Consider the following 20,917-nt stretch of genomic DNA (forward strand, 5'->3'; position numbering starts at 1 on the left):
TGCGGATTCTCCAGGCAAGTATACTGGAGTGGGTTACCATGCCCTACTCTAGGGGATCTTCCCAACCCAGAGCTCCAACTCAGGTCTCCCTCATTGCAGGCGGATTCTTTACTATCTGAGCCACCAGGGAAGCCCATAAATGATGATAGATTGAAGGAAAAGAGTAAAGCTCTATTTGATCAGCTGTGCCAGACATGTCCCACAGAACAGAGTGACTCAGAGACGGAGGAGTGAAGAGTATTTCTAAATACATGTTTGGGAAAACTGGGACTGATGGTACTATTAGCTCCACACACACTTCATCACTCACTCTCATCTCCATGACCTAAAGCAGATGGAATCTAAGATACCATGTTGCAGTAGAGAAAAGTATATTAAAAAAAGAACCATAGTGAATTTATTTCAAATAGTAAATGCTCAAGCACATGACAAAATGTATCATAAAAGGAAGGATGGTGGCAATTAGATGAATCAAAAATACTGAGTCCAGGGACTTCCCTGGTGTTCCAGGGGCTAAGACTCCACGCTCCCAGTGCAGGGGTGTGGGTTCGATCCCCGGTCAGGGAACTACATCCCACATGCCACCACTAAAGAGTCCACATGCTGCAAAGAAGGTGAATCCTAAAAAAAAATCCATGACTTAATGTAGGACTGTTGAAGGGACAGAGGAGACAGTTTTTCAACTGAAACAATCTGAATGACATAATAGAGGAGTTGTTGTTGGTGTTCAGTCGTTCGGTCTGTCTAGCAACACCATGGACTGCAGCACCCCAGGTTTCCCTGTCCTTCACCATCTCCTGTCCATTGAGTCGGTGACGCCATCCAAACACCTTGTCCTCTGTCGTCTCCTTCTCCTCCTGCCTTCAATCTTTCTCAGTATCAGAGTCTTTTCCAATGAGTCAGCTCTTTGCATCAGGTGGCCCAAGTGTTGGAACTTCAGCTTCAGCATCAGTCCCTCCAGTGAACACCCAGGATTGATCTCCTTTAGGATGGGCTGCTTGGATCTCCTTGCTGTCCAAGGGACTCTCAAGAGTCTTCTCCAACACCACAGTTCAAAAGCATCAATTCTTTGGCGCTCAGCTTTCTTCACAATCCAACTCTCACATCAATACATGACTACTGGAAAAACCATACCTTTGACTAGACGGACCTTTGTTGGCAAAGCTTTTTAATATGCTATCTAAGTTAGCTTTTCTTCCAAGTAGCAAGCATCTTTTAATTTCATGGCTGCAATCACCATCTGCAGTGATTTTGGAGCCCAAAAAAATAGTCTCTCACTGTTTCCACTGTTTCCCCATCAATTTCCCATGAAGTGATGGGACCAGATGCTATGATCTTAGTTTTCTGAATGCTGAGTTTTAAGCCAGCTTTTTCACTCTGCTCTTTCACCTTCATCAAGAGGCTTTTTAGTTCTTCTTTGCTTTCTGCCATAAGGGTGGTATCATCTGCATATCTGAGGTTATTGATATTTCTCCCAGCAATCTTGATTGCAGTTTGTGCTTCATCCAGCCCAGCATTTTGCATGATGTACTCTGCATATAAGTTAAATAAGCAGGGTGACAATATACAGCCTTGACGTATTTCTTTCCCGATTTGGAACCAGTTTGTTATTCTATGTCCAGTTCTAACTGTTGCTTCTTGACCTGCATGCAGATTTCTCAGGAGGCAGGTCAGGTGGTCTGGTATTCCTGTCTCTTTAAGAATTTTCCACAGTTTGTTGTGATCCACACAGTCAAAGGCTTTGGCGTAGTCAATAAAGCAAAAGTAGGTGCTTTTCTGGAACTCTTGGTTTTTTGATGATCCAATGGATGTTGGCAATTTGATCTCTGGTTCCTCTGCCTTTTCTAAATCTAGCTTGAACATCTCGAAGTTCACGGTTCATGTACTGTTGAATCCTGGCTTGGAGAATTTTGAGCTTTACTTTGTTAGCACGTAAGATGAGTGAATTGTGTGATAGTTTGAACATTCTTTGGCATTGCCCTTCTTTTCGATTGGAATGAAAACTGACCTTTTCTAGTCCTGTGGCCACTGCTGAGTTTTCCAAATTTGCTGGCATATTGAGTGCAGCACTTTCATAGCATCATCTTTGAGAATTTGAAATAGCTCAAGTGGAATTCCATCACCTCCACTAGCTTTATTCATATAACAAAGTATTATACAAGTATTATAGAACTATACATATTAGAGAACTGCAAATCTGTACGTATTCAAGAACCGCGAATCTATATGTATTAGAGAACTGTGGATCAGAATTATAATGTGGCATCACCTCAAACACATCAGAAAGGTCTGAATAGAAAATCTATACAATAAATGCTGGAGAGGGAATGCAGGCAAAGAATCCTCCTAGCTGTCGGTGGGAATGAAAGTCAGGAAATCCACGAAGGAGAACAGGACAAAGGGCCACGCAAATCTAGGCAGACAAGTGCCGTGGGGCCAGCAGCCCCACTCCTGGGCACAGATCCAGAGAAAACCATAGTTTTAAAAGACAGGGGCACACCAGTGCTCATGGCAGCACTGTGTGCAAAAGCCAAGACGTGGATGAAGCCTAAGTGGGTGAGGACAGATGGATGGCACACAGGATGGGGTACAGGCACACAGAGCCGTATTGCTCAGCCATAAAGAGGGTGACATCACTCCACATCCAGCAACAAGGAAGGAAGTAGAGACGCTCACACTAAGTGACAACAAAGGAAGACAAGTATCAAATCATAGCTCTTGGAGGCGGATGCTAAAAATGGATACAAATGAACTTCTTGACCAAACACAAACGATCTTACAACATAGCAAAGCACATTCTGGTTACCAAAAGAGAAAGGTGGCAGGCAAAGGAAATGAGAAGATGGAGATGAACATACACACAAGACTCTTTGTAAAATAATCTACAAGAGCCCACTATAGGACGGGACCCCTAATCAACACTGCATAATAAACTATATGGGAAAGGAACCCAGAAAAGGACATGTACACAACTCTGCATAATTGAGTCATGTTGCTGTTCACCTGAAACACACACACCCCCTGCAACACTGTGAGTCACCTCTACACCAATGCAAAATGCAAACCACAAAAAGAGCACGCCGACTCTATTCCCTTCCGGCCTCAGTAATTTGGCCTGCTGCCACATCCCCCAAGCCTTGGGTCCCTTGGATGGACTGTCTTGGGGCTGAGGGAGCTGGGGAGGACGTGCCAGCCAATGAGCCCTGCCCCAAGGACCTGGTGAGCCTGTTCCCCTCTGCACCGGCCCACAACCTCCAGATCCTGGCGGGCCCTCCTGCAGTGAAACTACACCCACAGCACCCAAAGGATGTGGAGTCTGGGCTGGAAGAGCTCTGGAAAGCCCCTGGGCTCCATGTCTCTAGGTGATGGGGTTCCCACCTCCAGCTTCCTCCTTAGGGTCACCCCATCTATGATGAAAGCACCCTCCGCAGAGTGGTGTTGCAGGAATTGGGACGTGTCCAGGGGATAGGGGTAAGGAGGACGAAGGAATGGGATGCAAGCCTTGGGTGTTTCTTCTGGCACATTCCACTCTAATTGACAATCAGGAACAGGACTTGCCCTAAGGCTCTGGTTCCTCCAGTAACCAGGGTAGGGGCGTAAAGACACGCTGCCGCCTTGTGGCCATTTCCCATAACAACAACTTTGAAAGCTTTGCTCCTGGGCACTTGATATTCACAAAGCCTGTGGGCTGTAAGTAAAAAACACCTGCCCTCAAGAAATGTCCTAGGGGAGGTCAACAGAAAAATATCAAAAACAGAGCAGGTGTCAAGAAGACAATTTGAATAAGTTTAACTTACACTGTTTTTTTAAAAATCACATGTAAAGATGTCAACATCGCTCAACATGAGAGAAATGCAAATGAAAACTTCAAGGAGGTATAACCTTACACCAGTCAGAATGGCCATAGATGGAAACTCTACAAACAATAAATGCTGGAGAGGGTGTACAGCATAGGGAACCCGCCTACACTGATGCTGGGAATGGAAATTGGGAGCAGCCACTGGAGGACACCAGGCAGGTTCCTTAGCATTAAAATGAGAATGAAATTCGGATGCTCCCTAACATCATACACAAAAATAAACTCCAAATAGATTAAAGATCTAAATAAAAGGACAGATACTATGAAACTCTTGAGGGAAAGAGCATGCGCCTTGACATCAAATGCAGCAAGTTCTTTTGTGATCCACCTTGTAGAATCGTGAAAATAAAACAAAAATAAACAAATGGGACCTAATAAACATTAAATGCATCTGCACAGCAAAGGAAAGCACCAGTGAAAGAAAAAGACAATCCTCAGAATGGAAAAAAAGTCTTGCAAACAAAGATACCTACAGGGAATTTCTCTTCAATACAGACAAACCACTAGCACAGCTCAATATCAAAAAACAAACAACCCAATAAAAAATCAGCCAAAGAATAAATGCACATTTCTCCAAAGAAGTTATAGAGATGGCCATAAAGCACATGAAACGATGCTCAGCACCACTAGTTCTTAGAGACAGGCAAATCAAATGTACGATGAGGTGTCACCTCACATTGATCAGAATGGCCACAGTGAAAACCCTACAACAATAAAGTCTGCAGATGTGTGGAAAAAAGGGGGGGAGTGTTGGGGGAGTGTCAGTCAGTGCACCCACTAGGGGGAACACTATGGAGGTTCTTAAAAAACAAAACATAGAAGACCCCAGTGACCCAGCAGTCCCACACCTAGACAGAGATCCAGAGGAAACCAAGGTTTAAAAAGACACCTGCACCCAGTGATCAGGGCAGCACTAGGTACAATAACCAAGACACGGAAGCAACCTAATGTACAAGGACAGATGAATGAAGGCGGAAAATGGGGTACATGTACACAACGCAATATCACTCAGACAAAAAGGAGGACGAGTTAATGCCACTTCCAGTTACTGGGAAGAAACTAGAGATAATCACACTAAGTGACGTGAGATACAGAATGACAAGTATAGCTTATTACTTCCTGTGGAATCTAAATATGGACACAAATAAACTTCTTTACAAAAGAGAAACAAGCTCATAGACTTAGAAAAGAAACTCAAGTTTACCAAAAAAGAAAGGCGGAGGGACAGGGAGTAATTAGCTGCTTCAGATCAATATATACACCTTAAAACAGATGCTAAAGGGCTCATAATAGTCCCAAGTCTGAGAGGGCTGTAAATGACACCTGCCTTCAAGAAATGTCCTAGGATAAATCATCGGAAAAAAATTCCAAACCAGGCCAACTTTCAAGGAGCCAGATTGAAGAGGCAAATTGCTCTCACACGATGTAAAATAATAATAAAAGCACATGGAAAGATAGTCCACATCAGCAATTATTAAATCAATGCCAGACAAAACTACGAGGCATCACCTGATCTACAAAGAATAATTACTGCAGAAAATGTACAGCCAGTAAGATCTTCCTACGGTCTTGGTGGGAATGTAAATGGTGAAGCCATGATGGAAAACAGCATGGAGTTTCCTAGAAACACTAGACATAGAGGTATCATATGATCCTGCAATCCCACTCCTCGCTTAGGGCCAGAGAAAGTGAAAGTGAAAGTGAAGTTGCTCAGTCGTGTCCAACTCTTTGCTACCCCATAGAGTGTAGCGTATCAGGCTCCTCTGTCCATGAGATTTTCCAGGCAATAGTACTGGAGTGGATTGCCATTTCCTTCTCCAGGGGATCTTCCCATCCCAGGGCTCGAACCTGGGTCTCCCACATTGTAGACAGACGCTTTACCCCTCCAGACCCTGCACCTGGGGTCACAATCCACAGTCTCCCGGGTGACCCCCCCAAGGCCCTACACCTAGGGTCACATGTCCACAGTCTCTAGGGTGACCCCTCCGTCCCAGGCCCTGCTGCTACAGTCACATGTCCACAGTCTCTAGGGCGACCCCTCCGTCCCAGGCCCTGCTGCTACAGTCACATGTCCACAGTCTCTAGGGTGACCCTCCGTCCCAGGCCCTGCTGCTACAGTCACATGTCCACAGTCTCTAGGGTGACCCTCCGTCCCAGGCCCTGCTGCTACAGTCACATGTCCACAGTCTCTAGGGTGACCCCTCCGTCCCAGGCCCTGCTGCTACAGTCACATGTCCACAGTCTCTAGGGCGACCCCCTCCCAGATCCTGCACCTTTGGTGGCAAGACCCTTGGTTAGGACACCAGGTCTCTGCTGGTTGGGCCCCTACAGTGGAAAGGAGTGAGTTCCTGTAAGCTCCTGGCCTGACAGATAGAGGTGTCAGTCTCCCTCCCTCAACTTGTCCCAGAGAAGTCCTCCTCTTTCCCTTAGGTTCTCTGTGATAGTAACTGTTCTTATAGCTGCCATGGTAATGTTGAACACACTACCTTGGTGCTGGCAGTCTCGGTCTTTTGTTGTCCTGCTGAGGTGCTGCAAAAACACACCAGACTCTGGGCTGGAGACGAGGGGCAGGTCTAGTCTCTGCTGAGCATGGACGCTCTGCTGGAAGGAGAGCACAGCAGCAACCTCACCTGCTGCCCATTGGCTTTTTGCCTGATCCATGTGCCCTGCAATCAATTGCCCAGATAAACCTGCTCCCTTCTTGCCAGACTCCTGGTGAATTGGAATAATTACCAGGTAGCTCACCTGAGGAGTCTCCAGGAGCCCCAGGCATGGGGAACCTCACAGTGGTAAAGAGGGAATAGACACAGGCCTGTGTAAAATGATACTGTAAAGCATTAATTCTTAAACACAAGTGAAGCTCACATGTATTCTTCCCTTTTTCTTAGTTTTGTGTATATGGTCTCCCTCTGCACATGATTCTGACCCATGCAGACGGGGTGAGGCTCACACAGCCCCCAGACCCCCTCCACCTGGGGCCACACGTCTCCTCGGTCAGAACACCATGGTTGTGGTTGGCAGAACCCCAATATGTAAACAAGCCAGGTCCATCTACTCAAAGTTATGGTTTGTCCAGTAGTCATGTATGGAGGTGACAGTTGGACCATATTGAGCACCAAAGAACTGATGCTTTCAAACTGTGGTGCTGGAGAAGACTCTTGAGAGAACTTGGACAGCAAGGAGATCAAAGCAGTCAATCCTAAAGGAAATCAACTGTAAATGTTCATTGGAAGGACTGATGCTGAAGCTGAAGCTCCAATACTTTGGCCACCTGATGCAAAGAGCTGACTCATTGGAAAAGACCCTGATGCTGGGAAAGATTGAAGGCAGGAGAAGGGGACAACAGAGGATGAGATGGCTGGATGGCTTCACCGACTCAATGGGCATGAGTTTGAGCAAGCACCAGGAGATAGTGGAGGACAGAGAAGCCTGGCATGCTGCAGTCCAGGGGTCACAAAGAGTTGGACACGACTGAGCGACTGAACAGCCACAACCAGGTAGCCTACCTGTGGAGTCTCAACGACCCCTCATCTAAACACAATCAGTGTAGACAGCACTTGGAGAGGTCTGAATCTACCATGTAGACAGAACTTGGTCAGGTTCAAAGTAGCTTAGGGCTGCGCCCCCAGGAGGCACGGTCACACCCCCGGGGTCTCTCATCGCTGGACAGGGGCTCACCTGCACGTGGGAACTAGGATGTACCTTTCTTGAAGAAGAGATCATCCCTGGGCTCCACACTTCACCCACGTCAGGAAACGGAACAAAAGCTTAATCACTAAACATCTCAAGGGGCAGAACAAAGCTGTGAGCGGGTTCTGCGCCACGTGGCAGTCAGGGCCGGGGAGAACCAGGAGCCTCTAGCGCAGCCTGGGGTGCCGCGGGGACAGATCGGAAGTGCCCCGGCTGCAGTGTCCCAGGCCTCCAGCAGGAGGCGCTGCCCCAGACACCCAGGAAGAACAGTCCTGCAGGGTCCAGCGGAAACAGCGGGTCTGTCCATCCTGATGATCAGTTAGGGGGTGGAGCGCGCTCAGGTCCTGCTTCTCCACAGGGTGGTGGGGAGAGGGGCCAACACCTCCTAGGCTCCGGCTCAGATGACTTCGTGCCGGGGCTGACGCTCGCCCACAGGCACCACGCTGCATCCGAGCGGGAATGCGGGAAGAGGTGGGACATAGACGCCACCAGAGCAGAGAAGCACGGGGAGCTCCCACTTACACCCGTCTGCCCGCCTCGGGCCCCAAGCCCCCAGCCCTCGACCCACCACCAGCCCCTCCACCCTCCCACACACATACGCGCTGCACACCTACATACACCATGCACCCGAACAGCACGTCAGCAAACAGTCACACACACACACACCCATAGCACACACAGGGGCAATAAAATGAATATCCTAAAGCATTTGTTCCTAAATACAGGCGAAGCTCACATACATTCTCCCCTTCTTCTGAGCTTTGATGGATTTCAAAATAAAAAAGTTTACAAAGTAGGTAATGGTGAATGACTTTTGGATCATGGGACTTTCAGAAGCTATTCCACAAATATGAAAAAACATGAGAGATGAATGTAGATATTTCACGTGTCCCTTGGCAGAAGAACAGACAAGCAGACCACAGTCCATCCACACAATGAATGTTGTCCAGCCTGAAAGGAAGGCAGTTCTGACACAGCCTACAGCGTGGATGAAGTCTGAAGGCATTATGCTCAGTTACATAAGCCAGACACGGAAGAACAAATGTTTGAGTCCACTCATATAGGGTCCCAGAGCAGTCAGCTCCATAGACACAGAAAGCAGGATTGTAGGTGCCAGTGGCTGAGGGAGGGGAATGGGGACTGAGTGTCTCCTGGGGACTGTCTCAGTTTTGCAAGATAGAAGTAGCGACTGAGCAACAAGAATGCACACAAGCATGCACTGCAGCAGCATTTACAACAGCTGAGACATGGAAGTAACCAAAATGTACATGGACAGATGAATGAGTAAAGAAGTCATATATGCACAGAATGGAATATGATTCAGCCATGAAAAAATGATAATGCCATTTACAGGGAAAATCTAGAACAATCAAAGATTAATCTAGAATAATCATAGTGAATGAAGTACTTCAGAAGGAGAAACTGATATCAACGAGCTATTTTATAAAAGCGAAATATACACACAGTCTTAGGAAACACACATGGTTACAGGAGAGTTGTGGATGGAAGGGATAAATTAGGAGGTTGGGATTAATTTATACTCACAAATGCATATAGAATATAGACTCAAACGGACCTACTTTAGGTCCTACTAAAGTACTTTAGGTACTTTAGGTACTACACGCTATAATAACGTGTGTGTGAAAAAACAAAGATGAATCAGTATGTGTATGGGGATCACTGGTGAAGAATCTTCACACCTACAAACACAACATAGTGAGCCAGCTGTCCTCCCAAAGAAGTAAACATTAAGTTTAAAAAAAAAAAAAAAAAACCACGGATTAATAAGACACAGGTTTCTGGCATGTGCCAGAAGAAGCCAAGTACTGGGAGTAACGCTATGGCTCTGGTTATTCTAGAACAGGAGTAGGGCCCGAGAAATCCTGTCTCCTTGTGAACACTCAGGGTGCTGGTGAGATGTAAATGCCAAGAATCTCTGTGGAAAGGAGTACGGAACTGCCTTTGATAATCTTTGGAAGACAAACCTTGATTCCAGCCCAGGTCTCAGGAGGACTTAGACCAAGCCCTGCTCAGTGCTCCCTCCTCGTCAGCACCAAGAAGGGCTGGAGGGGCCTGGACAGCAGCTCCACCCAAGGCCGGCAGACAGCCTCGCTGAGGGACATGCAGTCACGGCTCTGCCTCGGCAGGCGGTTAACGAGGCTCCCCGCCCAGGGCAAAGGGCTCCTTAACTCCAAATTCATTTTGCACAGAGTAGAGGAAAGAATCAGACATAAACTATAAACTAAATCAAGTATCTTTATTTTTTAATTTAAATATAAAAAGTGAAGGTTAGTGCTCCCTTCGGCAGCACATATACTAAAATTGGAACGATGCAGAGAAGATTAGAGTGGCCATGAGCAAGGGTGGCATGCAAATTTGTGAAGCGTTCCATGTTTAAAAATAAAAAAAGTGAAGGATAAAAGCAGTAAAAATGACATTTTAAGTGAATAAACTACAAACTAAATCAACTATATATTCTGACTTACATATAAAAAAGAGGAGGAGGGTGGAAGCAACACAAATTACTGTTAAATGAGCAGCCTTGCTATGTGGGTACCACCCAAGTTCTCCAGTAAATTCCACCGCTAGACTCGGCTGCAGACACCATCCGGGAACCAGAGCTGCTCTTTCCATCACACCCGGAGGAGCCTTCTTTGTCTCCAGGGCATGTACAGAACCCAAGTCTGTGCCTTCAGGCACCTCTTCTGCCAGGCTCCAAGCAGAAGGCTCCACTTGAGTTGTGTTCTTCATCTTCTCCTGCAGGTTAATGGTGGTAAAATGAGGCAAAGGAAGTGCCTAGAACTTGAGCACGTCCCCTTTCTGCAACTGTTTGATTTTCTTCTCTTTCTGTAAGTGACTTTTTTGAATCAAAAGAGAAAGGACATATTTCCACAGTTCTCCTCACCGGGAGTTTGGGCTTAACAGGTACTGTCATGGGGCAATCGTTGAGCAACTCATCCTCATCTTCTTGGGTGGGTTGGGGGTTCTCTTCCGAGCAAAGGCAGGTGACCTGGGGACAGTAACTGGAATTTCTTTCTAACGGGGAACATCCACAACACCTAACAAGACGCAATAAGGGCAAGGCTTCGCATAAATTTAAAGTGTTTATCTTCCAATACCCTCTTTGCTTTTTGCTGATTGATTCTTTTCTCCGTTTCAAAATCAAAGACAAAATCAAAAGCATGGCCGGTGGCTTCTCTGGCTGGTTTCTTAGGAAAAATGCACCCACTATAAAGAACTCCAGAATCCAGTTTCCGCATTTTAAATTTGTAGAGCCCTGCTTCTACAGGATTACATTTCTTGGATTTTGCATTGGTTTCCAACACCTCCACCACCTCTTGCATTTTTATTCTCTTCTCAGTACTTTTTAGGATCTTCTGTATATGGGAAAAAGAACCTGAAAAAGAATAGGTATGCATTTATACATGACTTCATTAAGTTCTTGTGCACCTTATACAAACACAACTTTGGAAATCAACTGTATTCCAGTGTAAGATCAAAATGAAATTGCACAGAAATAAAAAGAAAAAAGAAAGAAAGGTGCATGAAGAAATGCTGCCACCTTGTGGCCGCTTTCCATAACAACAAAGTGGAAAGCTGTGCTGATGGGCACTTAATATTCAGAAGGCCCGTGGGGTCATGAGTTAAACAATTCCTGCCTTCAAGGACTGTTCTAGGAGTGTTCATCAAAACACAGGGCAGACATTCAAAAGTCAATTGCTAGATGTTTCACTCATACCCTTAAAAAACACACACAGGAAATGCTGTCAACCTTGCTAAATATTAAAGAAATCCAAATCAAAACTACAATGAGGTATCAACACGACTGGTCAGAATGGCCATTGTCAAACACTCTACAAAGAACCAAGGCTGGAGAGTGTGTGGAGAAATGAGAACCCTCCTCCATCTACGCTGGAATGACAATTCGGAACAGCCACTATGGGGACAGTGTGTGTGCGTGCAAAGTCACTTCAGTCATGTCCGACTCTCTTCGACCCCGTGGACTGTAGCCCGCCAGGCTCCTCTGTCCATGGGATTACACAGAGCTTTGTAACGCAGGGCAGGTAGTCTGAATATCAAAAGAGGCAACCCACTCCAGTGTTCTTGCCTGGAGAATCCCAGGCTCCTCTGTCCATGGGATTACACAGAGCTTTGTAACACAGGGCAGGTAGTCTGAATATCAAAACCAGATATCCTGAGTCAAGGAATTCAGTGCTCTTCTGTGTATGGGAAGATGCCCCAGTCCTGGCTCACTGAAATCGTTCCTTTCATATGCACCTCCCCTGTATGGGCCAGCATCCTGTTTTCACATCCTGAGCTTCCTTTCCTCAGGGTTCACCTTAGAGTGTCTGCAGTCTGACGGCTGCTAGAGAGCAGATATTCTTCTCCTTGCTGAGTTCCTGAGGGCTCACCGGCTCACACTGGAGGGCTGCAATTGCAGATGACTATCACATCTAGCGGGAGAAGGCAATGGCACCCACTCCAGTACTCTTGCCTGGAAAATCCCATGGATGGAGGAGCCTGGTGGGCCGCAGTCCATGGGGTCGCTAAGAGTCAGACAAGACTCAGCGACTTCACTTTCACTTTTCACTTTCCTGCATTGGAGAAGGCAATGGCAACCCACTCCAGTGTTCTTGCCTGGAGAATCCCAGGGACGGGGGAGCCTGGTGGGCTGCCGTCTATGGGGTAGCAAAGAGTCGGACACAACTGAAGCGACTTAGCAGCAGCAGCAGCAGCATCACATCTAGCCAGGAGCGGCCGAGAAGAGCTACCCCACGTCCGAGGTCGGGGCCGCGGCCAAGATGGACTGGTTGGATCTCCTTGCAGTCCAAGGGACTCTCAAGAGTCTTCTCCAACACCACAGTTCAAAAGCATCAATCCTTCAGCGCTCAGCTTTCTTCACAGTCCAACTCTCACATCCATACATGACCACTGGAAAAACCATAGCCTTGACTAGACGAACCTTTTTGGCAAAGTAATGTCTCTGCTTTTGAATATGCTATCTGGGTTGGTCATAACTTTCCTTCCCAGGAGTAAGCATCTTTTAATTTCATGGCTGCAATCACCATCTGTAGTGATTTTGGAGCCCCCCAAAAATAAAGTCTGACACGGTTTCCACTGTTTCTCCATCTATTTCCCATGAAGTGATGGGACCAGATGCCATGATCTTCATTTTCTGAATGTTGAGCTTTTAAGCCAACTTTTTCACTCTCCTCTTTCACTTTCATCCAGAGGCTTTTTAGTTCCTCTTCACTTTCTGCTATCAGGGTGGTGTCATCTGCATATCTGAGGTTATTGATATTTCTCCCAGCAATCTTGATTCCAGCTTGTGCTTCATCCAGCCCAGCGTTTCTCATGATGTACTCTGCATAGAAGTTAAATAAGCAGGGTGACAATATACAGCGTTGACGTACTCCTTTTCCTATTTGGAACCAGTCTGTTGTTCCATGTCCAGTTCTAACTGTTGCTTCCTGACCGGCATATAGGTTTCTCAAGAGGCAGGTCAGGTGGTCTGGTATTCCCGTCTCTTTCAGAATTTTCCACAGTTTGTTGTGATCCACACAGTCAAAGGCTTTGGCATAGTCAATAAAGCAGAAATAGATGTTTTTCTGGAACTCTCTTGCTTTTACCATGATTCAGCGGATGTTGGCAATTTGATCTCTGGTTCCTCTGCCTTTTCTAAAACCAGCTTGAACATCTGGAAGTTCACGGTTCATGTATTGCTGAAGCCTGGCTTGGAGAATTTTGAGCATGACTTTACTAGTGTGTGAGATGAGTACAATTGTGTGGTAGTTTGAGCATTGTTTGGCATTGCCTTTATTTGGGATTGGAATGAAAACTGACCTTTTCCAGTCCTGTGGCCACTGCTGAGTTTTCCAAATTTGCTGGCATATTGAGTGCAGCACTTTCACAGCATCATCTTTCAGGATTTGAAATAGCTCAACTGGAATTCCATCACCTCCACTGGCTTTGTTCATAGTGATGCTTTCTGAGGCCCACAGATAACTAGGGTATTCTTTTAGGCGATGGAGAGCCCTGGGGCTCTTCCTTCCCGGGGTCTGGTTTTCCAGTTGGTATGTCGTTTCCATAGATACTGGGCATATAGCTCAAAGTCCACAGTCCAGCCCAAGATGGAGTCCTGCTTTCAAGATGGAGCCTGTTCTGTTTCCTCCTTCAATATGTCTAGCTATACATGAGTCAAGCACCTGGAAAGACACCCCCCCACACTCGTTACTGTGCTCAGTTGCACAGTCATGTCGGACTCTTAGAAATCCCTTGGAGTGTAGCCTGCCAGTCTCCTCTGTCCATGGAATTTTCCAGGAAAGAATACTGGAGTGGGTTGCCACTTCCTCCTTCAGGGGATCTTCCTGACTCAGGGATCAGATCTACATCTCTTGCATCTTCTGTATTGCAGTCGGATTCTTTACTGCTGAGCCACACCAGGGAAGACCCACTCACTATTAAATCAATGCAAATCAAATCTACACTGAGGAATTCCCTCCCACCGCTCAGGATGGCCATCACCACAAAGATTTCCAAAGAATAAATGGTGCAGAGGACGTTGGGGAAATGGAATCCTCCTGCACTCTGAACGGGGATGCACAAGGGTTCAGCCACCAGGGGAAACAGTACGGAGGTTCCTGAGAAAAGGAAACAGAGGAGCCATGGGATCCTGCAGCCCCACTTCTGGGCTCATATCTGGAGGACATCACGATTCGAAATGACACGTGCACCCCTGTTTTCAGGGAAGCACTGTTTACAATAGCCAAGACATAAGGTCCACCAAAATGGCCAGCAAAAGGAACATGAGTGGTCCATCTATACACTGGAATACTCCTCAGGCTCTGGGAGTGGAATCAGGATGGGAGAAGGTGGGCCTCTGACCAGCAGCTGGTTGGAAGAAGGGAGACCAGCCCTGAGGGTGGGGTTCCCTGAAGTCTGCAGACCCCAGTGCCCTGATGGGCTTCATCCCCAGTGGGGACGTGGGCAGGGCCTGAGCCCCTGTGATGCAGCCACAGCAGCACTGGGCTCAGAAGTCTCCTGAGGGTGTCTCAAACTCTGACACTGTGTTTCACAAAGGAACAAGAGAATGAAGCTGTGCTCCTGAGCGCCAGTCCTTCCAGCTCTGAGTTGCTTCCAGCAGGACCACTATCATCTGCATGGGGTTAGCTGTGACCCACCTGCCCCCTCCTGGCCTTTCCTTTTCCTCCCATTGAGGATTCCAATGACATTTCCAGCCTGGAGCCCTCTCCAGGCCAGATGCACCTGTCCATCCACTGCCTCCCCATCTCGCCCTGGGGGCTAACAGACCCTTGGAGGACTGCGATCCTGCTGCTGCCCACGCCCAGGAGGCAGCCCCACCTTCCCCAGCTGCTGAGCCCAGACACCCGGTGTAACTGAGCAGGAGCCTGTGGGGCCTTCCCAGGACAGACCCCGTCCCAGATCCTCTGCTGTAGCTCCTCTCTGAAGTATGGAGGTAACGGTTTCTGATGCACACTCCCTGAGTTGTTTTACAGATGCCAAAACCTCCCGAATGGAAGATGTTAACTACTGATGATCATGAACACATAGCCCTCTGATGAGCGTCTCTGGCGGGTATGGGGTTTGATTCTAAACTCTATTTTTCCCCTCCTACAGTCTTGTTGGGGCTTCTCCTTCGCCTTTGGACATGGCGTACCTTGTTTTGGTGGGATCCAACATTCTCCTGTTGATGGTTGTTCAGCAGCGAGTTGCAATTTTGGAGTTCTCGCAGGAGAAGATGAGTGTACGCCCTACTTCGCCATCTTGTTGTTGGTTGGCCTATTGTTCGCCAAAGAGACTTGTTCTAGTCTTCCAAGACAATAAATTCTTTTTTTTTTTTAATCTTTTGTTTGAAAAAAATCAGTTTTTCTGGTATAGTGAAGGACAGGGAAACCTGGCATGCTGCAGTCCACGGGGTTGCAAAGAGTCAGACTGAGTGACTGACAACAACAACAAAGGATTATCTGCTTCCTTCCTTTCTTCCTGCCTGCCTGCCGTGTATGCACAGATATCTGTATCTCTGAGAGATAATCCACAATGATTATCTCCTTCCTTCCTCATTTACTGAGGCTCTGACACTTTGCCCACCTGATGAGAAAAACTGACTCATTAGAAAAGACCTTGATGCTGGGAAAGACTGAAGGCAGGAGGAGAAGGGGAGGACATAGGATGAGATGGTGGGATGGCATCAGCAACTCGATGGACTCGATGGAGTTTGAGCAAGCTCTGGGAGTTGGTGATGGACAAGGAAGCCTGGCATACTGCAGTCCATAGGGTCGCAAAGAGTCTCGTACATGACTGAGCGACTGAACTGAACTGAACTTTCTCATATACACAGAAAGCTCAGCACTCTGATTGAAAATCTATGGCAAAAAAAAAAAAAAAAAAGAGTAGAGATACTCCATAGATACCTAATACCCCAATTAGGTGGCTATACACAGACCACAATCCCTACATTGTATTTTGTCTATACCGCATGATGTTAAAGAAAAGGAAAGAAAAGCAGTCCTGGAAGCTGAGCAGGCTTGGGTCCTACTGCTGGGTTGGGGTGGGGTTGACACAGCCTGGCCCCGGTGCCCTTCACTGACCTTTTTTTGTTTGTTTTTTTTTTATTTTTAGTTCTACCAGTTTATTGCTGCCACCCATCTCCCTCCACCCTGATGCATACGTGCTCAGTCATGTAACCCCATGGATTGCAGCCCGCCAGGCTCCTCTGTCCATGGACTTTTCCAGGCAAGAATACCGGAGCGGGTTGCCATTTCCTTCTCCATTCATTGACCCTTTTTAAAAACCCATTGTCTGCTATGTTCTGGTTACGACCAGAGTCCCATGTGACATCAAAGCCTGGGGGAATTTGAAGGCAAGATTTAGCTAGCTTCAACCTCTCCTGGGGTTCCCAGCTCAAGCCTCTTACCTGAGAGTGCAGCCTCCTAGCTCCTCAGCACACTCAACAGGGTGCAGTGGGCAGGAAGGGATTAGTCTGGACAGAGTGTTTCTCTGATGCTTTAAGGGGGAAAAGTAGTGAGACTCAAGCCATAAGTGTTTGTTCAGGCACATTCCACTCTATTTCACAGTGGTAGGAAGCATACTTTCCCTAAGGCTCTGGCTGCAGCAGGAAACAGAATTTTTTTTTTCCCCTAGATTTTAAAGTCATTCAGTCATGTCCGACTGCTTGTGACCCCATGGACTATACAGTCCATGGAATTCTCTAGGCCAGAATACTAGTAGAGTGGGTAGCCTTTCCCTTCTTTGGGGGAGCTTCCTAACCCAGGGATCAAACCCAGGTCTCCGGCATTGCAGGTGGATTCTTTACCAGCTAAGCCACAAAGGAAGCCCAAGAATACTGGAGTGGGTAGCCTATCCCTTTTCCAGGGGATATTCCCGACCCAGGAATCGAACTGGGGTCTCCTGCACTGCAGGCAGATTCTTTGCCAACTGAGCTACCAGGGAACAGAGGTGGGCATGGAAAAGTGCTGCCACATTGTGGGAATTCTCTGTAACTACAATATGACCACCTGTGCTCACTGCCACCTCTTAATTCATAAGGCCTGCGGTTTTCTTCCCCACTCCAGTACTCTTGCCTGGAAAATCCCATGGACGGAGGAGCCTGGTGGGCTGCAGTCCATGGGGTCGCTAAAAGTCGGACATGACTGAGCGACTTCACTTTCACTTTTCACTTGCATGCACTGGAGAAGGAAATGGCAACCTACTCCAGTGTTCTTGCCTGGAGAATCCCAGGGATGGGGGAGCCTGGTGGGCTGCCGTCTATGGGGTCACACAGAGTCGGACACGACTGAAGTGACTTAGCAGCAGCAGCGGTTTTCTTAATGACAACTCCTCTCAGGTAATATCCTGGGATGGGAATTGCAGAAAAATATTCCAAATATTCCTGACTTTCAGGAAGCATTGCCAAAGGTAAATTTTCCTCAAATCTCTGCCACAGGACAAGATGCTCAGTTCAGTTCAGTTCAGTCACTCAGTCGTGTCCAATTCTTTGCCACCCCATGGACTGCAGCACGCCAGGATTCCCTGTCCCTCACTAACTCCCAGAGCTTACTCAAATTCATGTCCATCGAGTCTGTGATGCCATCCAACCATCTCATCCTCTGTCATCCCTTCTCCTCCCACCTTAATCTTTCCCAGCATCAGGGTCTTTTCCAGTGAGTTGGTTCTTCATTCATCATGTGGCCAGAGTATTGGAGTTTCAGCTCTAGCATCAGTCCTTCCAATGAATATTCGGGACTGATTTTCTTTAGGATTGACTAGTTGGATCTCCTTGCAGTCCAAGGGACTCTCAAGAGTCTTCTCCAACAGCAAAGTTCAAAAGCATAAATTCTTCAGCACTCAGCTTTCTTTATAGTCCAACTCTCACATCCATACATGACTACTGGAAAACAATAGCTTTGACTAGATGGACCTTTGTTGGCAAAGTAATGTCTCTGCTTTTTAATATGCTGTTTTTAATATGCTGTCTAGGTTGGTCATAGCTTTTCTTCCAAGGAGCAAGTGTCTTTAAATTTCATGGCTGCAGTCACCATCTGCAGAGCCCAAAAAAATAAAGTCTGTCACTGTTTTCATTGTTTCCCCATCTATTTGCCATGAAGTGATGTGACCAGATGCCATGATATTAGTTTTCTGAATGTTGAGTTTTAAGCCAGCTTTTTCACTCTCCTTTTTCACTTCCATCAAGAGGCTCTTTAGTTCTTCTTCACTTTCTGACATAAAAGTGGTGTCATCTACATATCTGAGGTTATTGATATTTCTCCCAGCAATCTTGATTCCAGCTTGTGCTTCATCCAGCCTGGCATTTGGCATGATGTATTCTGCATATAAGTTAAATAAGCAAGGTGACAATATACAGCCTTGATGTACTCCTTTCCCAATTTGGAACCAGTCTGTTGTTTCATGTCCAGTTCTAACTGTTGCTTCCTGACCTGCATACAGATTTCTCAGGAGGCAGGTTAGGTGGTCTGGTATTCCCATCTCTTTCAGAATTTTCCACAGTTTATTGTGATCCACACAGTCAAAGGCTTTGGCGTAGTCAATAAAGCAAAAGTAGATGTTTTTCTGGAACTCTCTTGCTTTTTTGATGATCCAGCGGACGTTGGCAATTTGATCTCTGGTTCCTCTGCCTTTTCTAAATCCAGCTTGAACATCTGGAAGTTCACAGTCCACGTACTGTTGAAGCCTGGCTTGGAGAATTTTGAGCATTACTTGCAGCATCCGTAATTGCTGTAGGAATGTCAGCAAAATGACAGTGAGATATCAAAACCCATCAGTCACAATGGACATCCTCACAAGCCTGCAAACAATACAGGGGTGAGGGGGGCTGGAGACAAAAGAAGCCCCCTATGCTATCTGTGGCAGCAGCCAGTGTAACTCCAAATGACTGAAAAAAAAACTATCAAGGGGAACAAAGCCTACAATTTGCATTCCCACACGGGGGCCTATATGTATCCCAAGAAAACCATCAATGAAAGGCACATGCACCCCAAGGAACACTACTGCAGCAGTACACCCAGCAGCCAAGACACACCACCAGCAAAATCTCCACCGAGAGTGTCAAGCTCAAGCAAGATGTGGCACCTATGTACAGTGGACTGGGTCTCACTCACAGGAAGCTGCCACTGACATTGGGGAATTATGACCCTGGTAACCGCAGGGGTGGTCCTTGGAGGATCACACACGAAGGGCAGTCGGTCAGGCAGATGAAGACTGTAGTATGTGATGTACCTTCCAGGCAAAGTAAAAATGACACAGAAGGCAACAAATTTACAATCCAAAAAGAGATTCTGAGAATTCAAAGTCAAACAAAGGATTCCAGGGGAAAAAAAAAAAGTGCAGGGCCTAGAATGAATTAGGATTTCCAGACTAACACAAACATAGAAACCTGAATCTGTAATAGATAACCCACAAGGATTATCCTCTTCCTTTCTTCCTTCCTTCCACATATACACAAAAATCTGTATTGCTAACTATACACAGAAATCTGTATCTCTAAGAGATAATCTACAACAATTCTTTTGTTCCTTTCTCTGTTGTATACACATAAAAGTGTATCTGAGATAAATAATTCACAAGGAACTGATGCTCAGCACTCTGTTCAACCTTCTATGGCAGAAATTCCAAGAAAAGGATATCCCATGGATAAATAACACCTGAATTGGGCGGCCGTACACTGAGGCCAACTTTGCAGATCCGCTATACTCCAGGATAACGTCAGCACCCTGACTTGGGCTGCTATCCCATTCCTGGAGTCTGGGCAGCCTTGGGTCCCATGGCTGCCCCGGGGTAGTGTCAGCATGCCAGGCTAGGTGCCCTTAGTTGAGCTCCCTCTTAAACCTGTACTGTCCTCTCTGGGACCAGAGTGCCTGATGCACCCGAAAGATGGTGCCCTGACCCTCTGGCTTCAAGGACCTTTGGGGAAAGTCACCTACCCTGAGTTCCAGCTCAAGCCTCCTTCCTGCCAGTGCATCCTTCTAGGCACCGGAGCACCCTCAGTTGGATGCTATGGCTAGTGTTGAAATGTGCCTGCAAACAAGGCGTGAAACTTAAGGGGAGGAAATAGTGAGACAAAGCCCAGGCACACTCCACTCTATTTCACAGCTGGAAGCTGACTTTCCCGAAGGCTCTGGTTGCTGCAGTAACCAAAGCTGGGCGTGAAGAACTGCTGCTGATTTGGGGACGTTTCCAGTAACTACAACTTCACCACCACAGCTTACTTCAGTTTAGTAGCTCAGTCAACTCTGCGACCCCATGGACTGCAGCATGCCAAGACATCCCCGCTTGGGTGGCAGCTACCAGGGCACAGTGGGCTGTGGGCCTTTGGGACACACCAGAGAGTAACCCTGGCCGGAGTTCCTCAACTGTTCCCACAGCCACTTGCCTGTTTGCAGAGGGTTTGAGGAGAAAGAAATGAGAAAACCCGAGAGGAAACCTTGGAGGAAACAGTGAGTACCAGAGGTCTCTGTGTTACCAAAGTAAGCAGAATAAACCAAAACTAGCCAGCCAGAAAGTCACATTAACATGACTTTCCAGTCCCATCAAACCAGTGACCTTTCTCCAAAGTGCCTTATAAACGTGAGTTTCCCTTCACAGGGAGAACACCCCTAATTGGAGTCAAAGCTCCCAGATTGGACAAGGTCAAAAAATGCCCCAGTAGGACCCTGATGACAAGCTGTTCTGGGGAAAAGGTTATTTGAACACTTAATTAATAAAGGAAAGAAGTTTCTATCACAGAATCAATCAATTTGTTCCCCACTGTCAAAGTTATCCAGGGCTCCTATAAGGGAAATTAGAATTGGATGTCTCAATCAAGGGAGCCCTCGGGCCTGCTCATTATCAGGG

At 46.9% G+C, this 20,917-nt stretch overlaps 1 non-coding gene across 1 annotated transcript; it reads left to right on the forward strand.

Annotated features, from left to right (window-relative positions):
- The first annotated feature begins 9,841 nt into the window (after positions 1–9,841).
- On the forward strand, positions 9,842–9,947 carry LOC133256275 (U6 spliceosomal RNA). Its single transcript, XR_009739152.1, has one exon. It is a non-coding gene; the product is annotated as a U6 spliceosomal RNA (small nuclear RNA).
- Positions 9,948–20,917: the final 10,970 nt, after the last annotated feature.

Source organism: Bos javanicus, chromosome 10 (assembly GCF_032452875.1).
Source record: "Bos javanicus breed banteng chromosome 10, ARS-OSU_banteng_1.0, whole genome shotgun sequence".
NCBI lineage: Eukaryota > Metazoa > Chordata > Mammalia > Artiodactyla > Bovidae > Bos > Bos javanicus.